At 36.4% G+C, this 20,134-nt stretch overlaps 1 protein-coding gene and 2 long non-coding RNA genes across 5 annotated transcripts in view; 2 read left to right on the forward strand and 1 right to left on the reverse strand.

The window, feature by feature from the left end:
- LOC126585530 (uncharacterized) overlaps positions 1-20,134 on the reverse strand; it is an 85,142-nt gene that overhangs the window by 50,624 nt on the left and 14,384 nt on the right. The window lies entirely within an intron of this gene.
- LOC126585521 (uncharacterized) overlaps positions 1-20,134 on the forward strand; it is a 79,695-nt gene that overhangs the window by 46,619 nt on the left and 12,942 nt on the right. The window lies entirely within an intron of this gene.
- LOC126585525 (uncharacterized) lies at positions 4,206-8,165 on the forward strand. Of its 2 annotated transcripts, none has more exons than XR_007610565.1 (3): positions 4,206-4,596; positions 6,075-6,140; positions 7,872-8,165. It is a non-coding gene; the product is annotated as an uncharacterized LOC126585525 (long non-coding RNA). The 2 variants fall into 2 exon arrangements; XR_007610563.1 differs by lacking the exon at positions 7,872-8,165 and adding an exon at positions 6,299-6,319 and having other exon boundaries at positions 4,207-4,596.

Here is a 20,134-nt window from a genome sequence, read left to right on the forward strand (position 1 = left end):
GCAAGTGAGAAGGATACAAGGAAGCATGTGGAGGCAAGCGTAACAAAACACGTGCCGATACATCCACTACTTTGTCAACAGCAAAAGTATCCCATATCATCAGGGTCGAACGTATTCTAGATTTGATGGACTTGTTTTGACCCTCAAATTCTTGAGTCGGCCTTATACTTTGGAGGAAACCAGAAAACCCTCCAGCCTGATAGAAGCATATTTATGCGACTTAGTTAGCTTGTTTCTTGGCATTTATGTTGTTATTTCGTAGTTATTTTAGTATTTTAAGCTATTTTCGTGTGTTTGTAGGTCCAAAGGGTTAATGTGGCAAATAAGTGCATTTTGGAGCATTTTTGGGCATGGAATGGATAGCATATGCTTGGAGCAAAAGGAATGGACTAAATTTGAAGTTTGTGCATCATCTTCTCCCTATAAATAACAATTTTAGCACACTCATTTCACCCAACACATCCATTCACCTACCACTACATCCACTCATTTCACCGAACACATTCACCTACCACTACATCCACTCATTTCACCGAACACATTCACCTACCACTACATCCACTCATTTCACCCAACATATCCATTCTCCAAACATCCATCCACTACACCCATTACATCCACTCATTACCAAACACTCATCCACTACACCCATTACATCCACTCATTACCAAACACTACTCATTACCAAACCCTCATCCACTACACCCATTACATCCACTCATTACCACAACCCACTACACCCATTACATCCACTCATTACCAAACACTCACCCACTACACCCATTACATCCACTCATTACCAAACACTCATCCACTACACCCATTACATCCACTCATTACCAAACATCCACCCACTACACCCATTACATCCACTCATTACAACTCCATACATTCATCTCCCTAGCCTATAAATACATCCACCCTTCACCATAATTTGGGGGCAATCATCCAAAGACACTACATTTCACATCTCACAACTCCATACACTTACACTTTCATCCCTTGCCGTGACCTCCATTTAGCCACTCCCCTTTCTTGTGCCGCAACAAGGTGGTGAAAAAGAAGGTCCTTGGTGTTTCAAGCTTGAAGATTGGAGCGTTTTAGGTGTACTTCGTTCTTGCTTTCAATGTCTACTTTGTTATTTTCTGATTTTGTTGCAACTATGAGTAGCTAAACCCCTATTTAGTTTGGGGGAAGTTTGAAGCCATGAACATGCTTGAGATATGAATTGATTTCTTCCAATTGTGATTTGATAAGTTGTGATTACAATTCAATTATCTATTTTATTCATAACTGATTCTTGTATGTTTATTAAGGATGCATACTTAGTTTTCATGCATGAATTAGATGCTAGAATATAAATGAGTTTCACCTAATCGTTACAAGTTTATATTCATGAGTAGTGAAGGTTGTTTATCACAATCTTGTTAATTGAATTCTTGGCAAATGTATCATGCATTCATAGTTATAATTGCCTCGTCAACGCTTATGATTTTCATTGCACGTAATGATCTCTGATTGTATCAATATTATGCATTCATACAGGGGACTTTTAGAGAATGATTTGGGTTGTTGCATGCATTCATCCAACTCAATGAGCAAAGGAAAATCTGAGGGTTAATTTGTGCATCACGGTTAATCTGGGGTGTTGAGTATCATAGTTTATTGAAAAGCAATTGGAAATCGATTCATGTACAAGTGTTTCATGTGTGAAGAATGGACCTCTAACTAATCCATCCATCAATGTATTCCTCAAATTTGTCTTACAATCTGCCTAGTTTTATAACTTGTTTGTTTGTTTCAAATTCATCAAAACCAAAATCCCCATTTTACTTTCTTGTTTCAAAGTGTTAAATTTTGGTTTTGTTTGTGTTTTTGAGTGTTTTGATTCAAACCAAAACACTAATTTCGTCCAAAATTGTGTTAGAGTCAAATCTGCCCAGTTTGTGTTTTTAGGCAATTTTGAGTCTTTAGAATCTGTTTTGAGTCCCTTGAGTCTATTGAAACGTTTTTAACTTTATTTTTATGTTTTTGAGTAAGTTTAGAGGTTTTAGCAAGCCCTCCTAATCCCCGGTTTAGAACGATCCCTACTTGCATTTATATTACAATTTGACAAAAAGAGGGTTTAATTTGAGTGCTTAACTTTCATCGCATCACAGCCCAATTCAAGAATAAGCCTATGGAAAGTTATTTCTTCAAAAGCAAAGGTATCTCATATCATCTCTTCTCCATTTGCTTCTCCTTATCCTTGTTGCTGTTTACGACATAAGAAGAAGGAGAACAATCAACCAAAAGCCGAAGTCGAACCTCCGATCCAGGTTGCTTGCTTGGAAGTCTGATTGCTTACCTTGTCGGTTACCTCATTCGGCAAATCTCATAGCTCGGTGACTTGGGGGACTTCTACAATAGGGTTTGTATCACACTTGACCAAGCCTGAAACTACAAGTAAGCTTCAAGTGAAATTGATAAATTACCTTGTGCATCTTATCGGTTAAAGATACCACCCCTGGATGGAGGAAAAGTACTTCCAGAGAATATGCCACATCTACATATGAGACAGATAAGGCAAGTGAAAATGATACCACACTTTGATACTTAGAAGTTTCGTGATTACTCAATGGCTTGGATCTTGCAAGTCCTCAATCGAGGAGCTTCCCTCACTCGGGAACTTAGGGGAGCACTATTTGTACCATACTTGACAAATCCCGAAACTACTGAGCACTGGTCAACGTTATACCATCAAGGATCCATAAGAGTTTCCCTCCAACCAGGAGGCCAATCACAACGTGACACGTGTCGACATCAGAAGCCAATCATAGTACGACACGTGTTAACATCAGAAGCCAATCACAACACGACACGTGTCAATGTCGGAATGAAACAAGAAACTCTCTTCTATAAATAGAGATCATTCTCTCACAATATTTCCTAATGTCATTTGTACTAAATCATTCACTTTTACTCACTAAAGGAGAGCTTGAACCTATGTACTTGTGTAAACCCTTCATAATTAATGAGAACTCCTCTACTCCGTGGACGTAGCCAATCTGGGTGAACCACGTACATCTTGTGTTTGGTTCCCTGTCTCTATCCATTTACATACTTATCCACACTAGTGACCGAAGCAATCTAGCGAAGGTCACAAACTTAACATTTTCTGTTGTACCAAAGTCCTCACTGATTTTGTGCATCAACAAGTTATATGATCACTAATGTCAAAATTTACACTATTACTCCTTGCATCATCTATTTTCCTTCTTTTCTTTGGAAAACTTTTCTCATCCACATGACCCGGAAGAAGGGGCAACAAGTCTTTTATGTTTTCCCCTAAACATGATTTGTGACATCAAACTCCCTCCATCACTTTCTTGACATTCATAGGTGCATGAGGTATACTATTGTTGTGCTTGTAAGTTTACCTCCTCACCTTGAATTCCATTGTAAGGTGCTGGAAATCCCACAACACAGGGCTTACAAAAGATAGCCATTATACTCCAAGCACTATATGGCAAGGAATATATGCCTACTGGACAATCATAATTTCCCACGGAGAGAGGGAACTGCACACAACCACCATTGCTAAATTTTAGTATTTGTCACAATCCATCCCATCTTCTTAGCCAATCGTGAGTCCACAAAATTGTGTGCATTGCCAGAATGGAACAAGATTAGCACAGGGCAGGTTTCGATGAACCCATACACTTTCAAAGTTTGAACCTTTCCCTCACCACTGGTGCATTAAAAAGAACATTCAATAAGCTCTATTTGCTACAATTCAGCTGCAACCTCTTCACCAACTGCAGTGGTGTCTAGTCCACCTCCAACATTGATAACTGATGTTGGTTGCATTTGTGACCCTTACCCCATTTTTCTTCACAAAACCAACAATCCCCTTTGTCCCTCTTGTGTTGCACCTCCTCAAGGGTTAATCTCTTAATAGACATAGCATTAGATTTGGAGAAATGAATTGAAATAGGAAGTAAGGACACGTGATGAGATTGTAACAATAGATTTGATTGAGGGATCATAAATTTGTTTGCAGCAAGCTTAGAATCAAGTTGAACATAAATGGCAATAGCATCATGGACGCAAAAGTTTAACATCATATTTTAATTTACGTTTTAAACTACCAAGAAAACAACTTTTAAGCAGTATAGGACCCAAATTATACATATACTAAAACCCAACACAAAAAAACATTGTTCATTAACAGTGTCATTCAGATTTCACCCCTGCTTCTTTTTTGTTATTTCAGGTTTGCCCTTCGTTCCCACACCGTTTTAGCTCACGTCTTCTCTAGATGCTTCCCTCACCATTTCAGACTATAGACCCACTTTTTCTCTGCTTGACTCCTGATCTCCCCGTCTCCTTCCTCGCCTCACTCTTCTCTGCACCAAGCAGCTCAATTTAGGGCTTCACCATTTTTCTTTAAATCAATGTCTATTTCTCTCCCTATTTTCCCAATCCAGGTTTCCCTCTCTCTCTGTGGAAAAACACTAGATCTCACCACTGCCACAAAGTCCAAGCTCGGCCTTTTCAAGCTTCAATCTGCCTTGCCGATTGTCTCCTCTCGGTGCCTCCACCTAAACCCCTCTGGTAAATTTCCCAACTTTTCCCCCAATATTTTTTTCTGTCTATTTCTGCGCTTTTGAAAGGTTTCAAATTTCGTCTTCTTAAGCTTATGTTTCTGAAAGGATCTTGATTTTGTGTTTAATTTGGGTTGTAGATATCTGGGTTTGTTCTTGATTAAATCGTTAATTAATTAATTAGCTAATTTTCAATCTCATCTGGTTGTAAATTGGTTTAATTGAAGTTTGATTTCATTGTTCTAAGTTCCTAGCTTTCAGTTTCGTGGGAAAATTCCCTATTTAGTTGAAAAATAGGAGTTCATTGGTAATCTGGGCCTAGAAAACGTAGGAAAATAAATCTTAATAAAATTCTATGACCTTTTGCTTTTATGTCCAATAAATTGAAATCTTGGGCTCAGCCGAGTTGTGTATTAGTTAGGTTCAGTTGCATGGATTTTGTTTTTAAGATCAGCAGACTGAGATTGAAATTTTTATATTTTTTCATTCTGAAGTTATCTTTTATGACCAGTAAATTGCTTATTGTGGTTTATATACTAAATGCTGCAAGCAAGCAAAATTTGCTTCTTGAGCAGTATGTTCAGGGGACATGCACCGTATTTTTCATGTAAAATCAAGACAAAAATGGATTTTCTATCACATTGGACTTAAAAAGTAAATTAGGTAAAGCCAATACCAGCTAAGCGTACATGCTTGCATATGAACAACTGTGTTCCCCTTTCCAGGCTTTGGTTCAGATAAACTAGGATGTTCCAAATAAACTGCACAAATAGAGGTTGGCTACTCATTGACTTAATAAGGGTTATTAATGGAGGTTGTTGCCACTGCTTTGTATCTGTTGGAATCAGGTTCACTTTTCGTTCCCACACCGTTTTAGCCCCACGTTTTATCTAGATGCTTCCCCCACCATTTCAGACTCTAGACCCACCTATTCACACATGAATAATTTAAGCTTTTGCTTAATAAATTCAGGAAAGACAAATAGTAACAAAAAAAGAAGCAAAGAAATGTGGGCAAATGTGCATGTGTGAATGCACAAAGCCACATATGAAAAATTACCACAGAGAGAAACAGGAAAGCTTACAAACTGTCCATCCAAATTTTTGTTTATATTGTAGAGTAGATGTATTCGATCCTCGGTTGTTCACGGCATAACTTGCTGACTGCTTTTGTAGTTTAGCCCTACTAATAAGAAGTGTGGCAACTGTGAGATTGCTTTCACTTTGTGATACACTGATTTCCTACATTGTTGTCAAAATATGTGTAATGGTTGATTATGGCTCGCATATGTTGTTGTTCGATTAGTAGTCAGGGTTGTTAATTTATCTGGTTTTTTGGTTTGATTCCGATAATTTTTTTGGGTTTTTGGTTGCAATGATCTGGGTTTTCAAAGTAAGTTCTGTATGTTTGTTGCCGCACAAGGTTTTGATTTCCCTTTTTTCTTATGGCTTTTGTTAGTATCTCATGTGCTTTTGTTTTTTATTTTAGAAATTTTGTGCCCATTTTGGATTCGCTTCGTACTTGGTTGAGACCTATCTAATCTGACGTTTCCAGGTAAGTTTTGACATTTCAAAAGATGACTGGATATTCATTTTGGAACTTCACAACCTTTCTTCTTAGTTAAATAAATTAACCAAGATTGGTTTTTTCTTTATTATTTGGTCCATTTGGTAATTGTTGAGTGACTAAGTATTACTTACCAATTGCAATAGATCATTGCACTTTCAATTACTAGAGGTCTTGTTTGAGTTAAAACTTGAACTTTGGGCTCAAGAAGGAGTTGGCCCAAAAGAAAGAGGTCTAGAAAGAGAAAAGCCCGAAGCCCAGCCAAAGCCCAGAAAGCAAGAGAGGCCCTTTCTGACTAGGTGCAGACCATTTAAACCACTTGCTCACCTACTTAGAGGTCAAGTGGTGTAGACCAGCCAGCTAATCAGCCCAAAAGCACTTTACAGTGGCAGTACAAGTAAAAAGCTGATGAGTCATTGCCTTTCAAGTTGCATTCGGGCAAGATTACTGCTACAGGAGGCCAAGTTGAAGTGTCTATAAAAGAAGAAAGAGAAATCAGAGATAAGGACACTCAATCAAACAAACAAATACAAGCACAAACCAGATTTACCTTCAACGAAGCTGTAGTCAGCCCAAGCCTTCATCCCTTTCGGGATCAACCCTCACCCAAAGCCTTTGTAATAGCTCTGCTACCTTGTTTAAAACTTGTTGTAGTATCGATTTCCTTTTGTAAACCCATCTCCCTACCCCTCTTTTTAAGCTCTCAAACCCCTTGATAAACCACAAAGATAGGAAGTTGCAAGACGATCAGCTTTGCCCGACAAGGTGAAACCTTGCCCGACCCTCTTTGTTTTTGTCTTTTCATTCAGTAGTCTAGCAATATGTTATATACTTCCAGTTGTATCCAAGTTATTTCTGGCAAGTTGATGATTAAAAAGGCTCCTCAGTTCTTGAATCCGATTTAAATATGTCTTCACAGATTAAATCAGATCTAAGTTCTAAGCCCTCGGGCATGTAAGATTGATCATTTAAAAGTCCTTGGTCTCAAGGCATAAAAAAGAACCTTATGTGGACTTAACCCATCCACGACAGTCTTTGATAAACAAGAAGTCCGAAGTTACTTGGGGCGCAAGTAATCGACCTATCCCTTAGTGTTATTTTTATTATATAATGATTATAGTAGAATGTTTAAGCATAGAAGGAATTCTGATGGGAAGCCTCAAGGCCTACACCTAAGGCCCTACAAAGGCACCTATTTGGATTCTTTTTGCTTTTCGGGCTCAGGTAATCAAAAGTATAATAGTCATAATACTTCTGTAATCAATGAAACAAAAATTATATATTCAAGTACTGGGTTAGTTCTTGATTGGAAGCCTCAAGGCCTACACCTAATGCCCCATAAAGGCACCTGTCATAACTAAAACAACCTCTCGGGTATATATACAACTAAAACTCAACATCCGTTTTACATCTGCCATGCTAAAGATGGCAGTGGCACGCCTGAGCACTTAAAAGTTAATCTTGATTGTGAGCCTCAAGGCCTATACCTAAGGCCCCACAAAGGCACCTTTCAAAGTTAACTCTGTCTTTCTCTTTCAGCCTTGCCTGACAAGCCTTGCTTGACAAGCTTTACCCGACAAGCCTGCCAGTGAAGCAGAAGCCCGACAGAAAGCATCGACCGGCCCCAACCTCTCAGAGAACTGTGTGCTCGTCAGCTAGGAAACATCCCCAACGGAAATTCTAGCCACGAACAGGTCTAAATGCTGTTATGATGTGCAGATATCTCTATAATCATCAGGTAAGAATGCTTTTCATGAAATTAATGCTTTTTAAGAAAGCTTTAATTTCGGTATAAAAAATTGAATAAATTCACTGATGAATTGTTTTTGCAAAATGAAGATGGGGAATGAGCTCTTTGCATATTGAGGGCCAAGTACCATGTTTGTAAATTGTTTTGGTTCTTTGTTGAACATTAGGATGTATATGAATTTTGATATGGATGAGAATATGTTTTCATATATTTCACACATTTAACACAGTTTTAAAACCCGCGGCATCGCACGGGCTCAATTTCTAGTTATTTTCTATTAGCCAACCTTCTAAATTCAGTAATGTAATCCTTAACGGTACCTGTTTAGCTTAATTTGAATAGTGCCTCACCACTGTCTTCAAATTCAGACTGTCCAAACTCATGGCATAAGGCTCTTGTGAAATCCTGCCATCGAGTAGTTTGCAGGCAATCCATCCACCTGAACCATTGGAGTGCCTCCCCATCCAGATGAAAGGACACCGTTACCACTTCTTGTGCTCAGCTGTGGAGTAGTAAGCAAAAAATTTGTAGATTTTTTTATTTTAACTTGTAATGTATTTCATGTGTTTAATGTACAAGAGCCGAGTATTTATCGGAGAGGAGATAAGAACGAAAGATGGGAGAGATGTCTACTGCAAGCAGCCGACAATATCTAATCTAATCCTTAAATCAAGGAGAACTAATCTACTCCTTAAATCAAAGATTTACACCAATCAGTCACCTCCTTTAAATCAAGGGAAGAGAGTCGCCTTGAGCTGACCCTAGAGACCCTTGGTAGCTGACTCTAGAGGTTAAGAGTCTAATGGGAAATGCTTTACACTTCAACATTCCTCCTCAAGCTAGATCAAGGAGCTTAATTGAGCCAAGCTTGCCCAAAAAAATGATGAAATTGAGTAGATGCTAGTGCCTTGGTAAAAAGATCAGCCAGTTGATCATGGCTTCGTGTGAATATGGTGCGGATGATTTGAGTTTGAACTTGAGCCCTAATGAAATTACTGTCCACCTCAATATGTTTGGTTCTTTCATGGAACACAAGATTGTTGTGTTCCTTTCAAATGCAAATATAAGGATATTATAGTGGCACACAAGTAAGGGTGGCGAATCACAGAGACTAATTAGACCTCTACAATTACCAGCTTTATGTGAACCCTAAAGAAAATGTAAATGAAAACTGAATTTAGATTTTTGTTTTGAAAGCTAAAGTAACTTAAAATGCAAGACAAGATAAAGATGCATGATAGATTGATTCAGAAATGATGGGAATGAAACTAGGAATATCAATTTCACCATTACAAGCCAATTCAATGAAAATTAAGTCAAAAAACATTCAACTCTCCAATCTACAACTAGGGTTCGTTTTACTTATTTATGATCATCCATTTGATGTGTGATTGTGATCAAGTACTCCTAATCTGCAACCTAGTTGTGATGGTCAACTTAGATTACCAAATAAGAATCCATTAAGAACAAGAAAACTTCAAAGAACCAAAGAAATCACATGGCAAGATGTATGCATAGTAGTTTCTTCATTTATTCACATGTCTACCAAGATTAAGCATGATGTGTACTATAATCTTGATCAAATAATTCATAAGTAGTCCTAATGGTGATCAAACATTAAGATTAACAAACAAATTAAACTATAAAATCAGTGAATTAAACAAGAACACAGATTGGTAATTTGAATACTTTAACTTAATAACAAATAGTAGGTTTGCAAGTCTACATCAAAATTCACAGCTATGAACTTAATTACACAACATGATTACTGAAGGAAATTTTGTGAAAAACATGTTCATTTGAGCAATATCTATGGCATGCAATTAACATTTAAAGGCGGAATCATGCTTGTATTGTTGGAAATGTGCCCTAAAACCAATCATATGATGATACTTTACGGACATTTCACATGTTAAACTAATCTAGTTTAATATCAAGGGCAAAGATTATTGTTTGAGCCGTCTCATATAAATGTTATACACTTAAACGATAAGTCCACAGAATATGTGATTGGGAGAATGCGAGCTAAAGAAGTTAGATTCATGAGACCATTCTTTCGTAGACACATCCTAAACGTTCCTGATCATAGGATTGCCAATTGGGCATTGACAGTCCGTTAAGATCAGTACGTGATGTGTCTTCTCTCAGGGAGAGTAACTAGTCTCGAGTCATTTGTGTGTGTGACATCAAGACAAGCATGTAGGTGCTCAATAATGAATGAGTCCACTGAACACGATCAACGAGGAGTTCTCATACTCATGTCACATGAGAACTCATGGTTGGGATAATGCAAAGTAGTCCTTTGACCTGAGGCATCATAGTTGTCTTGTGGTTAAGTCCTTCATCTTTGATTGTGTTAAAGTCACTCCATTCAAGGGTGTCCACGGCATAGTTGGGGTTCAGCCACTTAGCCATGGAGGCGAGTGAATGCGCAACAAGGGATCTCTAACCTTCAAACCGTTTGGGGGAGAATACTCTATGATATGATTAAAAATCTCTGGCCAGAGTATGAATGAGATTTAGGAAGTCGTTCCAAATCTCATTCAAGGTAATCATATAAGCACATGTATCACATTGGATAGTAGACATGAATAAACTATCAATCCAAACAATGTGGTCAAGAGTATTGTATTAGAGAAATACCGTATTGCATTGTAATCCTAAACTGAATAGGTTCTCCACCTCTTCTGATTAGCTTGGGTAACCATGATATGCTGCTAGTTGTCACTCATGGTTTGTGGAAGCCCTAAACGTGTATAATCACTAAAGGGAGAATTGAAAGTAAGTTTCAATTCACAATCGATTTGAAATGGTTTTAATCGCCCACTGCCTCGCTAAAAGGAACCTAATGGATCGTACACCGTGTAAGGCAGAGATTGAAGAAACAATGGAGATGAGTAAGAATAATTAAATGGTTTAATTATTTATGGCAAGGATTAATTAATATGTTAATTAATCAAACAAATCAAGTTCGTTAAAAGATCACGGGTTAGTTTTCGGCCTCAAGGCCCAATGGGTTTCGAACATCAAGCTCATTGACTTAAGTTGTATGACAACTTAATAACAAATAATTCACAAAGGCCTTAAAAGCCCAATGAAACCCTATGGCCGGCCATTTAGTTAAAGGAGTGGGTTTTGGACTTAATTACAAGTTTGCCACTCAAATGAATGTAGGTATAAATATGACTTTATAGCCAAAATTCATTTAGGGTTTCTTTTAGAGAATTGAAAAGAACACAAAGCTCTCCTTTTCTCTCTAAAGAGGCCGGCCACCCTTGGAGGGATTAGCTAGTAATCTTTCTCCTCCAAGGTCACTCATTTCTTCATCAATCTTACCTTGGTGTGGAGACTTAGAGGTTCTCAATTTTGAGAACTTGGAGAAACCAATTCTTCCATCCAAATCCATGGATCTAAGAAGCAAGGAATGAAGGCCCTCTCCTTGGGTGATTAGCCTTTGCTTATGCAAAGAGGAATCTACAAAGGTATAATATTTCTCAACTAACAAATGTTGTTTTAAGTTGAGTCAAGGTTCACCAATCTACTAGGCTTTGAATTTCATGGTTCATGTTTTGTTTTTAAGTGCATACAAGCATGATTCCGCCTTTTAATTGTTAATTGCATGCTATAGTTGTTGCTTAAATGAACATGTTTTTCACAAAATTTCCTTCAAGTGGTATCAGAGCCTAGGTCTAGTAATTGGTGAATCCTTTTGGGTTTTGTAGTTCATAGTCTTTGATTCAAATGTTGTAATATGTTACAAGCTTTATTCTTGCTTCTTTGAATGTAAATTTTGTTAGAAAATTTTCCATCTCAAATGTTGTAGATGTAGTTCATATGAGCATGAATATTGGAGCTAAAATTTGGTGCCATGTTTTTGGGAATTTTCGGCCAAATCCAAAGGGTGGATTTTTGGGTTCTTGTTTGACTTGTTAAAAGTGTTTTCAAGTAACTTTTGGAACCCCTATGTGCCCTAGTTTGGTTATATGTTATTTCCCTTAAGTTTGAATGGTTTTGGGATGTTTTTGGGTGAAAAATGTTCATGGAAATTTTTTGAGTTTTTCATGAGTGTTCTTCATTGTTCTTGACATTTTTGCCAAGAACAAAAAGTTTGGTGTTTTGATTCAAAGTTTTGATTTATTTCATAAAGTTTATGTTTTATATTTTTCAAATGTTTAAATGTGTTAGATATTTATTTAGAAAGATGTAAGAAATATTGGTGGGTGTGTAAGGATTAATTCCCTTTCACACACACCACTTGCATGCTTTATGTCTAAAACTACAAATCAACACACACATCACTCCCTTCTATCTAAAACCGGCCACCCTATTAAAATAGGGTACTTTTGGGGCTTTTATGTAATTACATAAAGTTTTGATACTGTTGTGTATTTGCACTTTGGCCCAAAAGTTTACGTTTTTACGTTTAGGTCCAAAAACGCTAAAGGACAAATTGTTTTGCTCCTTTAATGAAGTTTTTGCATTTGTTGAAATTTTTGGGTTCTAGTTGTAATTACATGAAGTAGTGGACTTTTGTGTTTTTACAAAGTGACCCCAAAAGTTTATGTTTTTGCAATATAGCCCAAAAGTTGAGGTTATTGCATTTTGGCCCAAATTAAGTTGAGAACCAAATTGTTTTGTCTCTTTAAATGAGAATTGGATTTTCATTTCATTTAGCTCCATTTAAATCAATTTTATGGATACAAAAACCAAATGAAAATGTTGCATTCAATTTAATTAGTTAAAGTGTTAATTAATTAAAGGATGATTATGAACCTAAGCCTACGATAATTGAGCTATGTGAAAGGCCGTTTCAAATTTGTTTGAACCATAGGAATGTGTAGATAAGATTTTGGTTGTAATTTGATTTGATCAAATGTTGTAAAAGAGCATAAGCTCTTCTTTACTTTAAAGTAATTTGTTTTATTCAAATGTTGTAAAGAGCATAAGCTCATCTTTACTTTGAAGTACTCCTTTCTTATATTATTTGATATGCATGAAAATGGAGTAGAGGGTCCAACGCCCCTAAGACAACACGCCTTAATGTGATTAAACGCGTAACTAAAATCAATCACCATCCCTAGACCGAGATTCAACACTAGGCTCGTGTTGAATCTAAACAAAGGTTCATAGTCATCCTAAGGCCCTAAGACAACTATATAGTCCATGAAATGAATGCAAAGTTTATGTTAGTAGTATCATATACTCTTGCTTTAAAAACCGTTTTATAAGCATAGTGGGAGTATTATATACAACTAAATTCAATCAAATGGACCAATAGTTGTAATAGGACCAAAATTGTTTTAATAAAGATTAAAATGAATATTTATATGTGATGAGACCTAAAAACCCTCAACCAAACCATTATTAAGTTGATAAGCGAGAGATGCTTTGAACATCTCTTCGTAGGCCTTCCACCATGGTGGGCTTCAATTGTTTGTGACTCATACACCGTATTCGTCCAGTTCAGGGGTATGCAAAGTATGTGCTTACATTTAGGAGAAGCCTATAAACATATGATGAAGTGAAGGTAGGCAATGAGTATGGTCAATATGATATTCTTCTAAGGCCATTCTTGAACCCCTACTTGAACTAGCATGGTGGGAATGACTTAACTAAGTGCAATGGTGCCAATATGATATTCTTCTGAGGCATCATTTTCTAGAGGCCAAATTAGATGGGTAATTACAAAAGTTGTAAATGGCTAAAGTGTTATCCTCTCATCATTATTGTTGCTAGACAATATGATATTCTTCTGAGGTGGGCTTGGTAATGGTGAGTCTCCCATACCCTACTAAGAGTTTCATCCAAAACTCTCGAATTCCAATGAGGGATATGGAATTTGCCAAAAATAGTGGGTGGTGCTATTTGATTTAAAGACCCGGATCAAATGGCTGAAAATCAATCAATTTATATTCGTTATGTATTTGTTTACCAATATATTTGAAAACGCTATCCAAAACTTGACTAAGAAAAGCCGAATACTTTAGTTTCCGGACTTGGTACCACAATCCCAAAGATTGTCTTAAATTGATTGTATATGTACCTAAGTAGTCTAATCCTCACAATCTTCCTATTGATAATGTATCATTGGAAGAACATGTTAGATAAGTCTATCATAAAGAGGACAACACTTTTAATGTCATAGTTCTTCACTTACAAATCGTTGTATGAAGAAATAAGAGTTGTTTTGAACAACCCTTAGCTAATGCAAACACTAGTGCTTGTTTCTTTGTTATATGAACAAAGAACTTGAGAAGAAAGCACAAGGGCATGGACACTTTATGTGCCATGATTCTTCACTTATAAATTGTTGTATGAAGAAATGAGAGTTGCCTTGAACAACTCTTGAAAGTTTGTAATTATGTTTAGAACATAATGGTTGGTTGACAAAAATAGTCCATCAACATGGACTTATGATGCTTTTGAATCATTGAGTGTTGAAGTGTTAAACCACTTCTAGAAATGGAAACTAGGCAAGGACTTCACCTTTGTGTCCCTATCCAAATGGTTCACTAAGTTTATTGTAAACTATATAGTGAACAATAACCACACACTCTCCAAATCGTTTGATGTGTATAACACAATTGAAATAAGTTTCAAGAGAGATAGTGGGAGTTTAGGGACCATGACTATTGTAGTCAAAGGAGAAGTCAAAAGAAGAAAGCGAAATAACTCCAAAGGGAACAAACTTTCTTTATGAAAGGATGGACATTGGAAGGGGTATTTGCAAGAAATGTCTTGCAAGTGTCAAGAACACACATTTCGAAGGTGTTGTAAATTGTTCTTGAATAGTTCAAAACAGTTGGTTCTTCTACTTGAATGGTTGATTCCGTATTAGTAACTATGTTTTACAATCGTTGTAAAAGTGTGGCTAATAAGAAGTAGAAGATTAATGAGAGAAGAGAAAGTACTTCACATTCGAAACGTGAATAAAATATAGATCTCTGCGAAAGCAGTTAGTACTTACTTCCTCATATGAACTACCAAAGAAAATGGAAAAACAAAGATTGACTTTACATTCCAATTGAATAAAGGAACTTAATTCCGTATGGTAAATGGATAAATGTTTTGTTTGACAAAACATTGTTCTTTATTAATGAATGATTAGATTATTGTAATCTAATTGATTGTCTCTATAGTAGAGATGATATGGTAGTGTTAACTGTTTAGAATATAACGATGCTTAAAACCCAAAAGGTTGCAAGGTAGTGACTAATCCCAACTGAGTTGTGATACCTCAAAAACATGAAATACGAGTTGGTCATAGATGGATGCTTTGGATCGTTAGATCCGGATCCAACACCTTCTTATTAAAATTGTATAGAGGCGAAATGTTCGAATCTTTATTCTTTTGGAAAGAAGAAAGAATCACAAAGTTGTTGAGGTTAATTCACTTAGATGTTAGTGGCACTTGTCCACAACATAAAACTACTCATGTTGCATGACATCCACCGAAGATCACTCTCGGTTGCACTATAGTTTATTTTGAATAAACACAAGTCCAAATACTTTGCAAAAGGTTTCAAAGAATTCAAGAAATGTAAGTTGATGAGTAAGACGTCTAAAGTATTTGCCTCCTTAGATTTGATCCAAGGAAAGATAACACTTTAGAACAATTTCCTTGAATAATATCAAGGAAAGAAGCATCAAAAGATAATGGATTTCTCCATTAGGAGAAGAACGAACTTGAATAAGATTTAGTTCGTTGGATGTTATCAATTACTCATATATAGGATATATGCTTCTAAGACAATATGATTGTCAATTAGAAGATCTTCCAAAATTTTCATGACTCCATAAGATGTAGTTGGAAAGAAAGACAAATCTTAATCATGTTAAGATTTGGGGTTGTGTGCTAATAAGCAATATTTGTTTGAGAATTATCTTGTGGATATCCTTAAATTAACATTTGGATATCACTTCTATAAACAAACTAACAAATGTTGTTTGTTTGGTAGTTCATTGTAATCCTACACTAGGATTTGCCCAAGATAGAGCAAATGAACGAGGGATAGAACTCAAAGAATGGTTCTTTAAGAAACAAGATAGTGATCAACAAATATAACAACCTAGTTCCTATACCACAAGCTCCAAGGTAGTCGAGAAGGATTTATAAACCGTCTCAGTTGAATGGTTTGAACTTTATGACTATGTCATAGAGTTACACCTCTTATTTCGAAAGAAATAAGAATGAAAATCCTTATGACTACATTGAGTGTATATACGATATATACTCAAGGAAATGGTAAAGTACCATTTGACCCGAAATAATGAAACCTTAAATAGCTAATTGGTAGCTTAAGGTGACTACAATCAAAGAGAATGGTTGACTTTGAAGAAACCATCTTTGACGTAGTCTTGTTTTCAATTAATTCGAAGATTGCTAGCTACAACTAAATGGTGATTCAATGTTTGGACATAATATAGGTTTCCGAAACCATTATTAAGATAGTCTTGATAATATATGTCTAAAACTATGAATCACAAGACATGTAAGTTGTAGAGATCCAACCATCATAGATCTTAGCAAGCTAGTGGGAGCTGTAAGCGTCTTATGAGAGAAAGATCAAATCGTTTGATTTCTCATAAAGATGTAAATGAATCTTTTGTTTACTAGGTTTACAAAAGATTAGTGGGAGTTAATCATGTTCCTAATTTTGAATATATATATATATATATATATATATATATATATATATATACAAATATATGATATATTAATTTTGGAAATGAAAAGAATACTTTTTCGTTAAAGTTATGACTTTAAAACATTATATGAAGATAGAATGTATATGGGAGACATAATCTATATACATGGGATGCAAATCTATATTGATAGATTTTAGGATATAATTGGATTATATCAAGCCCTAATAATAGACAGGAGATGCTAGGAAGTTTCTCATATGATGATAAACTTCAATTAGAAGGACGACTCTAGTGAGACTAGCAAGTTGCCCTTCTCAAAGGGAACGTACCCTTTGACTCCCAAAGAAATAATGCGTAAATAGAATCCTTTATGCATACGCAGAGAGGTGATTTATGTATTTCATATTGTATGAAAAACATTGATATGAGTTGTACCTAGAAAGGTACAAGACGATATCAGTGCAAGCCCAGGATCAGAACCACGGCAACTTTCAAGTGAGTCCTTAAGTATTTAAGAAATACTAAAGGATAGATTCCTCAAAGAATGAGGAAGAATTAGAGTAACGTAATGGAAGCGTAAATGTATTAGATTATGAATCTAATCCATCATTGGATATTTCTTCATTATGAATGAAGAGATACTCAGATATCTCTTTATTATGACTAAAGAGATATTTGGATGGAAACATTAAAAGTAATGACTTTAGTGTGTTCCATTATGAATGCAAAATATATTGCCATATAGAAGCTTACAACAATGTTGTTTGGATGGGAAAGTTCATTTATGAACTCTCTATTCGGTTCCAACCAAAAAGTGTCTCTAGTGTACCGACACTACGACACTAATGGGGCGATAGCTCAAGCCAGGGAATCAAAGTCTCATCAAGATCCGAACTCAAATGAGAGACTAAACCACATGATTAAGAATCATGTATAATGGTGACGTCGTTATTCTCATGGTTGCTTCTATGGATAACATATAGATATCCATTGTCTAGGCCTACTACTCAGCCATTTATGAAATGACTACAGAAGAGGTATCATCACTGATGACCAAGCTGATTGGCTCTAGTGCAAGTGGGAGATTGTTGGAAATGTGCCCTAAAACCAATCATATGATGATACTTTACGGACATTTCACATGTTAAACTAATCTAGTTTAATATCAATGGCAAAGATTATTGTTTGAGCCGTCTCATATAAATGTTATACGCTTAAACGATAAGTCCACGGAATATGTGATTGGGAGAATGCGATCTAAAGAAGTTAGATTCATGAGACCATTCTTTCGTAGACACATCCTAAACGTTCCTGATCATAGGATTGCCAATTGGGCATTGACAGTCCGTTAAGATCAGTACGTGCTGTGTCTTCTCTCAGGGAGAGTGACTAGTCTCGAGTCATTGGTGTGTGTGACATCAAGACAAGCATGTAGGTGCTCAATAATGAATGAGTCCACTGAACACGATCAACGAGGAGTTCTCATACTCATGTCACATGAGAACTCATGGTTGGGATAATGCAAAGTAGTCATTTGACCTGAGGCATCATAGTTGTCTTGTGGTTAAGTCCTTGATCTTTGATTGTGTTAAAGTCACTCCATTCGAGGGTGTCCACGGCATAGTTGGGGTTAAGCCACTTAGCCATGGAGGCGAGTGAATGCACAACAAGGGATCTCTAACCTTCAAACCATTTGGGGGAGAATACTCTATGATATGATTAAGAATCTCTGGCCAGAGTATGAATGAGATTTAGGAAGTCGTTCCAAATCTCATTCAAGGTAATCATATAAGCAAATGTATCACATTGGATAGTAGACATGAATAAACTATCAATCCAAACAATGTGGTCAAGAGTATTGTATTAGAGAAAGACCGTATTGCATTGTAATCCTAAACTGAATAGGTTCTCCACCTCTTCTGATTAGCTTGGGTAACCATGATATGCTGCTACGTGTCACTCATGGTTTGTGGAAGCCCTAAACGTGTATAATCACTAAAGGGAGAATTGAAAGTAAGTTTCAATTCACAATCGATTTGAAATGGTTTTAATCGCCCACTGCCTCGCTAAAAGGAACCTAATGGATCGTACACCGTGTAAGGCAGAGATTGAAGAAACAATGGAGATGAGTAAGAATAATTAAATGGTTTAATTATTTATGGCAAGGATTAATTAATATGTTAATTAATCAAACGAATCAAGTTCGTTAAAAGACCACGGGTTAGTTTTGGGCCTCAAGGCCCAATGGGCTTCGAACGTCAAGCCCATTGACTTAAGTTGTATGACAACTTAATAAAAATAATTCACAAAGGCCTTAAAAGCCCAATGAAACCCTATGGCCGGCCATTTAGTTAAAGGAGTGGGTTTTGGACTTAATTACAAGTTTGCCACACAAATGAATGTAGGTATAAATATGACTTTATAGCCAAAATTCATTTAGGGTTTCTTTTAGAGAATTGAAGAGAACACAAAGCTCTCCTTTTCTCTCTAAAGAGGCCGGCCACCCTTGGAGGGATTAGGTAGTAATCTTTCTCCTCCAAGGTCACTCATTTCTTCATCAATCTTACCTTGGTGTGGAGACTTAGAGGTTCTCAATTTTGAGAACTTGGAGAAACCAATTCTTCCATCCAAATCCATGGATCTAAGAAGTAAGGAATGAAGGCCCTCTCCTTGGGTGATTAGCCTTTGCTTATGTAAAGAGGAATCTACAAAGGTATAATATTTCTCAACTAACAAATGTTGTTTTAAGTTGAGTCAAGGTTCACCAATCTACTAGGCTTTGAATTTCATGGTTAATATTTTGTTTTTAAGTGCAGACAAGCATGATTCCGCCTTTTAATTGTTAATTGCATGCTATAGATGTTGCTTAAATGAACATGTTTTTCACAAAATTTCCTTCATGTATGCACTCAAAAACAAAACATTACCCATGAAATTCAAAGCCTAGTAGAAAGGTGAACCAAGACTCAACTCAAAATAAAGTGAGTTGAGAGATTTTATACCTTTGTTGATTCCTCTTTGCATAAGCAAAGGCTAATCACCCAAGGAGAGGGCCTTCATTCTTTGCTTCTTAGATCCATGGATTTCTTGGATGAGGATGGTTGAAAGGATTCTCCAAGTTCCCAAAGTTGAGAACCTCTAATTTTTCCACACCAAGGATGGACTTGAAGAAGAGATAAGTGACCTTGGAGGAGGAAAGATTGCTAGCTAATCTCCTCCAACGGGGCCGGCCTCTTAGAGAGAAAAATGAGAGCATTGTGTTCTCATCCTTTCCCCAAAAGAAAACCCTAAGGATCAAATGGCTATAAAGTTGCCTTTATACCACCTCACAATGGAGTGGCAAACTTGCAATTAAAGCAAGTTCACTACCCTCCTCTATTTGGCCGGCCTTAAGGGTTTATTGGGCTTTCAAGCCCTTTGTTTATTCAAGTTGTCATACAAATTGAGTTAATGGGCTTGACATTCAAATCCCATTGGGCCTTGAGGCCCAAAACTAACCCGAGATCTTTAACGAACTTTATTCGTTTGATTAATTAACATATTAATTAATCCTTGCCATAAATAATTAAACCATTTAATTATC

Source organism: Malus sylvestris, chromosome 10 (genome assembly GCF_916048215.2).
Source record: "Malus sylvestris chromosome 10, drMalSylv7.2, whole genome shotgun sequence".
Classification (NCBI taxonomy): Eukaryota; Viridiplantae; Streptophyta; class Magnoliopsida; order Rosales; family Rosaceae; genus Malus; species Malus sylvestris.